The following is a 10,814-nucleotide window of genomic DNA, read 5'->3' as shown; positions in this document are numbered from 1 at the left end:
TGCTCGCGTTGAATATTACGAGGATTTTATCAAAACAGTCCTGGAATCAATTGTGACTAGTGATGAGACTTGGTGCTTCAAGTATGAACCTCAAACAAATCGCCAAAGTACTAAATGGAAATCTCCAGGCTCTCCAAAATCAAAAATATTGCGATCCCAGAAGTCCTAAGAGAAGACAATGTTAATTTGCTTTCACGATTCTAAAGGAATTATACTTCTGGAATTCGTTCCACAGGGACAAAATGTTAATGACGAATATTATTTGAGTGTTATGAAACATTTGTGGAAGAGGATCGTTCGTGTGAGGCCCGAATATCGAGCGACGGATTGTTGGTTTGTGTTTCATGATAACGCACTATGTCACAAAACTGTCGCTGTTCGTAAATTTTTGGCGAAAAAACAAATCTGTATGCTCTAACATCCTTCAAATTCGCCTGACTTATCTCCGTGTGATTACTTCTTTTTTTCAAAACTGAAATTAGCAATAAAAGGAATTTTATGACACTGTTACACAAGTCCAAGCAGCTGTGACAAGGGTGATTGAAGCCATTCCGCAAAATGACATAAAAAAATCTATGTTAACGTTGTGAGAGCGTGCTCAGCGGTATATTAGTAGGGTGCGAAAGGGATGTGTTTTGAATAAAAAAAATTAATTTTGATAAAATAACCAATTCTTTCTTTTTATTTAAAAAGTTCCGTTATTTTTCCGACATACTGTGTAGTGTTTTCAATGCGGTTTCAGTCAATTCTGTGTGTCAAAAATTAAAAATGATACCAAAACACGGTCTTTCATCGATTCGACAGACTCAGGTTACTAGCATAATGTACAGCCAGCATGTCTACCGTCAAAATTTCAAGTCAAAAGACCCTAAATTATCTGCAGCGTGAACAAACAAAGAGACAAACGAACAAATGAAGATCATCCCAGGAGCTTCACTATGTTCGACAATAAGAAACTTCCAGTATTGTTAGCTGCAAGAATTCTTCGTTTTAACTATTCTGTCCGTGACAATGTAGCAAATGTCTATTACGGTTCGTGGATTAATTTGTCTACCTTGAGATAATGTGACCTTTGTAACGCGGAAACATCTCTCGAATCTCGAAGTAGCGAGGTTCTAATTCACAAGTCAAGATCGTTAAATTTGTCCTTAATTACTGACGACATCGCGAGATCGACGGAATTGGAATTTCTAGTTCCAAGAATGGTCGCATTCTGTGGTTTTATTAGACCTATTCGAACAAGTGCATTCCGACAAATTCGATTACACAAATAGATTTGTGCAAATTGCAGCGCAATCGAGCCGATATGGATCGAGTTCAATATACGAGAATAGAAGAGAATTAATAACCTCGTTTCGGAAGTCAATCATCTTTCGCTTATTGTCAAGGATTGGTCATAACTGTAAGTAGATTTGAATTCGACTGAATAGTTAACGATAGGTAAGTGACCCGACTATTTAACATTTGAGAATGTAGCTCTATAAAATATTTGCATGGAGTATCGATTATCGAAGTATCTATAACGTGAATATTTTAGAAGAGAGCTAATATTTGAAATTACAGTAGATAGCCGAATTAATGTACTCAAACAGAATGTTTCGTCTTTTATAACGTTAATTGATGAGAACGGACATTTTTATTATAATGTTACAGTACATTATTTTTAAAATATATGCTGTATTTGTTGCTAGAATGCAATATTTTTTTAGAATAATACGTGTAATTAAGAATAAAAATTGAACACTTAACGGAAGTCAAACTGTATTATACAAGAAAATGTAATTATTTAATATTTGGAGACTTCCAATTTTTTATTTACAGTTATTGTTGGATTTATTCAACACAATAAGTGTTGCCTTCAGCAAAAATCATCGGGTCGTAAACTTTCACTGACGTTGGAGTTTCGACTCAAGAGGTTGCACATGTTTGTTTGTCACAATAGGACCCATAGGGTCTGTAGACCCGTAACGGATTTTTCCTTCTACGAGTTTTCTTATTCTTACGGTTTTCGTTGACGAGTAAAGACATATGTACCTTTCAGAGCTTCAGAAGTATAATTAAAGTTTCTGTTAAAATATAATTAAAGTGTATTACTTTATCTCACCGCCTATTTCCTATTGTTAGAAAATCCCAGTGACTCACCCTAACAAAGCAGGGACGACGGGCACATGGCCGTCCTACGACGACCATCGCGGGGTAGAGGCCTGACGTCCGGGCCATAAAACAACCCTAGGGCCTCAAGTTTCGCGGGGACTAGGAAACCTCGCGGAACGGGAAGAGGGCATTCGTTTAGAGACCTTTGGAAAAGGCGTTCGTTCACAGACCTTGGAAAGGCATCCTTCTCTTGAGGACGCTATTTCGCCCAAGGATTCGGCATATATTTAAAATATATAGTATTTTGAAACCGAACTCAGTTAGCGTTTCAAGCATTTTTCTACCTCGTCTTACACTATAGTTATAAATAAAAATGCAGCAACAATCGAATATAACGTCGTTTACATCGAAGTCGAAGATTTTTTATACCGCTAACAGAAAACCGAGACATAGAATATTTAATATGTATTAATTTTTCATTCTAGAGTATATCAAATATGGATAACATTTTCAATTTAATTAAAGTCACGTACATTTTTAAAAATAAATCTCTTGAGTATTAGTAATTTGACTGTCCATGGTGAATTCAGTCTGATGTACCTGCTTTAATAACTCTGATTTATTGCAGCTATACATACGTATGCTGTATAGTTTCCTTTATATCGCCGGTTGAGCGAGTTCCATTTTACATCATTGTAGAGCATGAAGAGATATGAAACAGGAGAAATTTATTAATTTTCATATATATCAATATCTGAATTGTCAAATTTCGAAATATGAATATTTTCAAACTATTAAGTCCAGGATTTAAAAAATTTAAGGTCTCCTGGTGGAATCATAGAAACAATTCAGAAATTCAGAAATTCAGAAATTCAGAAATTCAGAAATTCAGAAATTCAGAAATTCAGAAATTCAGAAATTCAGAAATTCAGAAATTCAGAAATTCAGAAATTCAGAAATTCAGAAATTCAGAAATTCAGAAATTCAGAAATTCAGAAATTCAGAAATTCAGAAATTCAGAAATTCAGAAATTCAGAAATTCAGAAATTCAGAAATTCAGAAATTCAGAAATTCAGAAATTCAGAAATTCAGAAATTCAGAAATTCAGAAATTCAGAAATTCAGAAGCTCAGAAGCTCAGAAGCGCAGAAACTCAGAAACTCAGAAACTCAGAAACACAGAAGCTCAGAAATTCAGAAATTCAGAAATTCAGAAATTCAGAAATTCAGAAATTTAGAAACTTCGAAATTTAGAGACTTAGAAACTTAGAAATTTAATTATTTAGAAAATTAATTATCACAATATCGGGTCCTATTCAATTTTTAATGTGTTACAGAACGATATCCTTTATCTTATGCCAAAGCGTCATAAATTCAACATCAACTAATTCCATTATAGCAATAATTAATAGTTCAATCAAAAATAAATAATAACAATATAAAAGTTGTTAAATATATTATCTTATATTATTTAATTCACAATTCATGGTTGAATCATTAAGATAATTATAATACAACTGTAGCGATTATTATAATTTCTGAACAACCTCTTTTATCTAAAATATTTAATCAAACATTTTCACGCATCTAAATTTAATCAAAAATTAAAATTTGTTAATTGAAACCAAAATAATTTAAACAGAATTTTAATAAAGAATACGTTTTCATATGTTGGTAGAAATCATCGTCACTTTTGCATAATTTTATTTATTACTGTAGCATGCAGTGGCTCGAGTACCAAATTGAAAAACATTTAAAATCATAAATATTTGAATCGCGATGTCATTATAAATTAATAAGTCAAGTTCCAAAGTGGTCGATATTAATTATGTAAGAACAAACGCTCTAAAACGATTGGAAAACAGTATTTTAAATAATAAAATATTGAGTATTTAATTGTATGCATTTGATTTCTGCAATATCGTTCAAAAGTACTTCATAATGCCACAATATTTTACATATAGTTGTATATTCTGAATATGTTTCATCTGGCTTCTCTGTTGTTCTCTGGAGACTGTGATCTGTTGCAACTTAATTTCCACCGGGTGCAATTTATGAAACCTATGCTCGTAGTTCCCTTCATTCCTCTTCTTTAATTTCCTGCACCATTTCTTTAAAATATTGTCTACACATCTCCTGCTCACATTTGTTCTTTTTCAAGCACTTCATCAACGGTAACTGTTTTCCGTCATTTTTGCTTAAACTGTTTCATATTTTATGATCTTATGATTTAACGTATCTTCAATTTTATTTTAATTTCTGAGACGTATCTAAAAATTATGCTTATATTTTTGTGTAACATAAGCTTACTTCGGCTTTGAATGAGTGTAGACTAGACACATTGTTATCTCACAATTAGATTTTACGAAATCGAAATTGTAAATTTATATTTTTATAAGTATCTATGCATATATGTTTATATTTATGTAAGTATGCATAGTATTGTACAAAATTATTTATTAACAAAGAGTAAATAGAAAAATATGCAGGAAAGCGTTTCATTTCAAAACATTGCAATAAAAGATATAAACAGCCCAAATACTAAGACTCTGAAGTAAAAAATATGGATACAAATTACTTTAAATTGGCATCCGACGTCAATTTTCTCCTAACATTAGGTAATATTTCAAGACAGTCCAATATTGAATACATTGTAGCCCATATCCATAAGCGAAGCTTTCATGTTCCTTGAGCTATGAGTCTCTTGGGAGGTCATAGGCTTGTGCAAACGTGAGACGTTACGAGGAAGTTGGGTAAGTGGTGTTAGCAGCATGTGTACATACACATCTTGGCATATGGAGCCGAAATTCCGGAGGACTCAGTTTCGAACCTTCAACTTACACTTGCACGTACGCTACTCTGCGTCTATGCAAAGTCTGCTTAATACTCGCCATGCATCACTGCAGTTGCGTGCACTGACGCCTCTCGCAACCGCAACTCCATTACTGGGTTAGTAGATAATTTTTTAATTTTAACGGCAATAATATTTACTCCTACAACGACGGCAATAATATATCTCTTCTCATAATTAGGATTTAGGTATAGACTAAGTAGCCTAGGATGGCGGTTCTTAAAAACACATAAATTCGTTTTAAGCAACTTAATTTGGAAAAAATAGTATAATGAATAAATATATAAGATGTGGCATTTAAAACAGGTCCCCTGAATAACTCGGTCGCTTTTGATGATGCCAATATTTTTATGATGACGCATTAAAGTAAAACTTATTTGGTGTCAAAAGCATCATAATCAGATCTTACTTGTATTCCAATAGTGCGTGTTCAAGAGGTATGAAAGCCAAATCCGTTTCTTTTTAAATGCAATAGTATGGTGTTTTATTTACAGACAGATAGAGTGTTTCGAAACGAATGCAATGAACTGTTATGAAGGCCATTCAATGACACTCAAGGTCAGTTGCAATAGAAAGGAAACTAGTTCTATGTACTGTTTAAGAACTATTGTGTCTTCACCGGTTGGCATACACTACTCTTGTAATTACTAACACGGATCACAGAACATAAAAAGACATTCCATCACATTGTATGCTTAACTGTATCCTCCAATGTTGTTAATAGTTTGACCACTGACTAGAATACGGCTTCATAATATTCAATTTTAGTGGTCACTTTTCAAGAGTGCATTACGCGATAGAGAGAAAGTAGAAATGGTTATTATTAATGGTGAATGTCATAGAATTATGAAAGGAGCAGAACGTGTGTACAGTGAAAGATTTTCCCGTCGTAATTGACCTTCACTTTCTGTCATTGCAAACATTATACAAATGTCTCAAGACATCGAAAATATGGAATTTAAAGGAAGAAGTGTTCCGTGAAAAAGTAGTAACCAAAGTTATTATGCAGGAACGTATGGAAAGCGCTTGCTGTTTAATAGATATAAATGGAATTTGTCAAGCAATGTCTTCGGTATTGCAATGTTTTAGGTATCCAAGTTCAAGATCGCCATTATGAACACTTATGTCAGCAGCCGGAATGAATCACAAATTACGTGTAAATAGTCGTCGTGTTTAGAGTACTGTAAGGCAATTTATTTCCTGTCGTACTTGACCTTAAGTGATCTTGGATCACTTTAATTATAGGTCATTATATTCGTTTTAAGATACTTTATCTAATTGCAAATAAAAAATCATACATTGCATTTAAAGAAAAAGAGATGACCTTTGTGTTATCTCGACGTTTTTACCTATACATAGAAATAGTAATGTTTGATTATGCACGCCTCGATATCAAGCTTTGTATAATGCATTTTTTTCTGTTTTCAAGACCACGTTGATATGTCTGAAATGCTCAACTCTGTATACTATTTAAAGTACGTTAAATAAATTATGTAACTATGCTAACATAACCTTCGTTAATTAATAATGTATTTGTGAAATATAGTATAAAAATGTTCGATTTGTAAGAAACACATGTTCCAAATGTAAATAAACATAACTTGCATTACTCAATAACTTGTATTGTTTCTGACTTTACATTGTACAATAAATGTTTATTATAGTTGGTTTAATGTTGCATACGATTCCATAAATCACTTATATTATAAACATAAATACATACATATACAAAAGATATTTTATAGTTTCCTAAAAAAGATATTTTATAGTTTAAGAACCATTTTATGGTTCTTAAAATTAGAAGTTCAAAAATATAAAAATCTCAAAGTTACAAAATCTCAAATATCGAAGCTTAATTTCAGAGCTGCAGAATGTCAGTGTCCGAAAATTCTAAATTTCACAATTTCGAAACTTCAAAGTTCCAATGTTCTAGAATCTATTTTCGTATTAACGATTATGAAGTGTTATAAAATATTTAACTTGTTATATCCAGTCAGAGTTCATTCTATATCTTGAAAATTTTCTATGTAGCGTTGCACAGTTTCGCGGTGAACTGGAACTATTGATTGATACTATTTGATTTTGAAACAAAATTTCAAGAGAATGAAACCTTAAGACGAAGTGTAGGCACATTCGAATTTTAAATAAATTTGTTTCATGATTATAATATGTCAAAAAGAAAGTTCCATTTTTCTTTTGGACCGTGTAAAATTTAATAGCTGGTAGTAATGGTTTTTAATTAATTTATCAAAAATCAACTAAGTATGGTATTTAATATGAAAAAGTACCACATTACTTGCTTGCTAGGATGTATACATCAACAGAAATCTTATGAAAGAATACAAAAAAGCAAACAAATTTTTATCGAAAAAGCATTACACAAATAGATACACTTATAATTTAATGTAGCGATGACTATTCCCTGATAATTAATTGTTCTTCATTAATATAAATTCGAAAAACTAAATAACTTTATTGTGTGCTTTCCAAAATTTAGTTTCTATTATTCCACACGTATAAGTAACAATTTAAAATGCAATTTAGAACGTTTTCGAGTCACGTGCACCATAAACCGGAATGCATATGAAATAAAGCATATTTTTTGTATGGAACCTAACAGTTTTACAGCGCTGGAAACTCCATTTACAACTGATGCCATTTTAAATTACATTCGCGCTCATCCATCTTGCAAAAGGCTCTTCATTTGTTATGCATACCACGTAAGCAATACATTGCGGTTTCTTTATCGATTTGCTTATTGGAAAGTATGACTGCTCAAGCTCCAAATGTATTTCTTTCGGGGAGTAATCCAGAAATATTTCTCCATTCGAATAATATGTTTCAGGCATAACAATATCAAATTGGAGGCAATGAATTATTGATTTATGCCGTTTTTTATACCAAAAGGGTCTGCTTTTTTATATTCCACTCATAAATAGACAGAGTCGTTGGCAAAAAAGCTGCTTTCAGACACAGAAGTCATTTTTAGCAGAAAATGAAATAAAAGAATTTGAAAATAAAGCACGTAGATGAGATACTTAAATAATTAAATCACTTTTGTACGAATCATTTTATAATTTGTTTTTATACTATTAATTAAAATATCCTGCAATTAAGTTGTTTTAGAGCCATACTTGTCAGATGCATTTAATAGGTTAGGTTAAATTAGGTTAGTCGGGATTTTGGGTTGTCGAAATTTTGTCTATTGGAACAGTGGCTGCCGAGGTTTTACAGTAAACCCATATGAATTGCACTGTTATTTAACCGTATGTGTTGCCACGAGGGCTTCTAGAGAGGAAACAATATTTAAACTACTTTGTTCGTTTCCGGAAATTTAGGAATTCAGAAATTTAGAAAGTTTCAAATTTAACAATTTATAAATTTATACATTTATAAATTTCTTTTAGAAATTAGAAGAATTCGAATGTAGGAAATTGAAAACTTCAAGATTCAATAGTCTGACAATGAGTAGTCATTGTCAGACAATAGTATATGATAAGACAATAGTCTTATATTCGCGAATATAAGAATGTTAGGATTTAAAATTATTGGGAATTTCAGAATTTAGAAATTTTGCAAAGATAGAAATTTTGAAATTTGAAAATTTAGTAACTTGGGAAGTAAAAAAATGAAGTTTTTTTTAAGAATTCAGGAATTTTGGAATTAAGAAATTAGGAATTCAGTCACTCGGAAATTGAAGAATTTGACTACTTAAAAATATAAAAATTCACCCATCCATAAAGTATAAAGTCAAAAAGCACTATTTATCATAAATAAAAGTACTATCAAAATTTTCAACAGCTTGAGTTACATCGAAAATACTGTTATAATAGAATTGTTGCTAAAATACAACTTACAAATTTCAGATTAAAAATAACCCTATTTTCATTAAATACATTACGTATAATGACGCCCCGTATCGGCGAATACCTATATCGTTAAATATAAGACAAGTAGAATGCGAAATTCGGGAGAGAGAAAAAGGAGCATCGATAGACGAAAGACTGTCTAAAGGCGTATTGTGTGGGCCACGAGGGACTGTGTGCCGTGGTAGATTATATTTTGCATTACGTGCCTCTATTCTATGGTAGTAAACCAACAGAACAATTATTTATTTTCTTATTTTTCTTTTTCTTTTTGTAAATATTAAAGTTTGTAAAATTGAGTTTAAAAATATATAAGTGAGTTTAAGTTACTCGTGACTACACTATACTCAAATCAACGTAACTATTTCACTTCGATCATACTAACATTTTAAAACTACAATTTTAAAATAAGTTTAAAATCTTTTCCTGAATAACCAAGAGAAATCGATGAAAAAATATTCCGTCTAAAGAACAGAACGTAATAATTTTCACCTGATCCGAAGCCGCGTGATTAAACTTTGCTAAATAAAAAGTTAATTATTTTTCATAATAGCTCATAATGCTTTTGTTTCTTATCCATATTTTTTCTTTGACTCTGCAATATCGATAGTGGAATTTTGACGACCAAAGCAAGGAGTTGGAATAACAAGAGGCGATACTCTGACAAAGAAATTCCTTTTAAAGAATGGCGGAATAATACAATCAATTAAAATGGCCTTGCGAAATAAAACGGGTTGAAATTTTAACGTCGTATTCCGAAAAATGTACGTAATATATGTATAAGTATGACATTCAAAAAACAGTACTTTCTACCTGCACATTCATCTGTCGCTTATTTGTAACTTATTGATAAGAAATACTTTCTTATTTATTTGTAATTTGAGGTACAGTTCCGAAAAGCGCAAACTTCTGATCGCTTTGAAATTATAACCAAAGCTTCCCTTGATTAGGGAAGAAAGTCCCTAAAACGATTTTTGGCGACAAAGCCGCATTTGCTCCCCAGCCGCTTTCAAAGTCTTTTATAGTTTTTACTAAATATTTTCGAAAATATTGATTTTAGAGAAACAAGTTGTAAAGAAAAAATGAAGCTCATAAGGAGCTTTACAAAAAAGGTTGTATACATTTTTGTCGTAAAACTATTTATGTTGACTGCTATGACTTAAAATAGCTCAGCGGGGGTCAAATTGACTTTGGCTCATTGTCAGTCAGTGTACTTCTATTCACGGGGCAGGTGCGGGAGGAAGAGAGGGGGTGGCGAAGACCCCGTTATACTTCCCCGCGTGTGTGTTCTCTATACCATGTATTCTCTATATCGACCTTTCACACTAATTTTTTCCCCAGATAAATAATGAAAACTTTCAAAATTTTTATGAAAAGAAATACTTTTTTCTTCATGATAGCCAAAATAATGGGTATACATACAAAATGTATAAAACATTTTTTGTAGAACTTTTTAGAAGCTTCATTTTTTATTTGAAACTCTTTCCTGTAAACTTAATATTATCGGAGATATTTAATAAAAACTAGCAAAAGAGGATTTTAAGAGGGGCTGAGGGGCAAATGAAACTTTGTAGTTTACAATTCTTTTAAGGACTTTCTTCCTTAATCAAGAGTAACCTTTGATTAAAAATACGAATAAATAGTTTGTCACTTTCCTGTAACACATTTACCAGTAATCTATTTCTAGTAAATATTTTGTCACTTTCCTATTATATTATACATTCGATTGTATTTTCTTGTAATAAATAGTTCACCATTTATTTTCAAGTTGTTTGCAATAAACATATCTGTAATATATATTTTTCAAATATTTTATAGAATAATCATTTTAATATATGCCTTCCTTTTTCAACCTTTCAATTTTATAAAATTGATATAAGTACTTCGAAAGCGAATATTGGTGATGTACAAAAAAATGTATATCAAATAGATTTCCAACTATTAGAGGTTGACATGTAATTAAATTCATTTGATTTAAATTTCCCGTACGTCTATACAACCAATT

General features: G+C 31.5%; 1 long non-coding RNA gene across 1 annotated transcript; it reads left to right on the top strand.

Annotated features, from left to right (window-relative positions):
* Positions 1-1,110: 1,110 nt before the first annotated feature.
* LOC143264586 (uncharacterized) lies at positions 1,111-2,409 on the top strand. The gene is made up of 2 exons (XR_013038365.1): positions 1,111-1,402; positions 1,822-2,409. It is a non-coding gene; the product is annotated as an uncharacterized LOC143264586 (long non-coding RNA).
* Positions 2,410-10,814: the final 8,405 nt, after the last annotated feature.

Source organism: Megachile rotundata, chromosome 6 (assembly GCF_050947335.1).
Source record: "Megachile rotundata isolate GNS110a chromosome 6, iyMegRotu1, whole genome shotgun sequence".
Taxonomy (NCBI): domain Eukaryota; kingdom Metazoa; phylum Arthropoda; class Insecta; order Hymenoptera; family Megachilidae; genus Megachile; species Megachile rotundata.
Note: the sequence above shows the minus strand (reverse complement) of the source record. Positions and strands in the feature narration are given on the sequence as shown.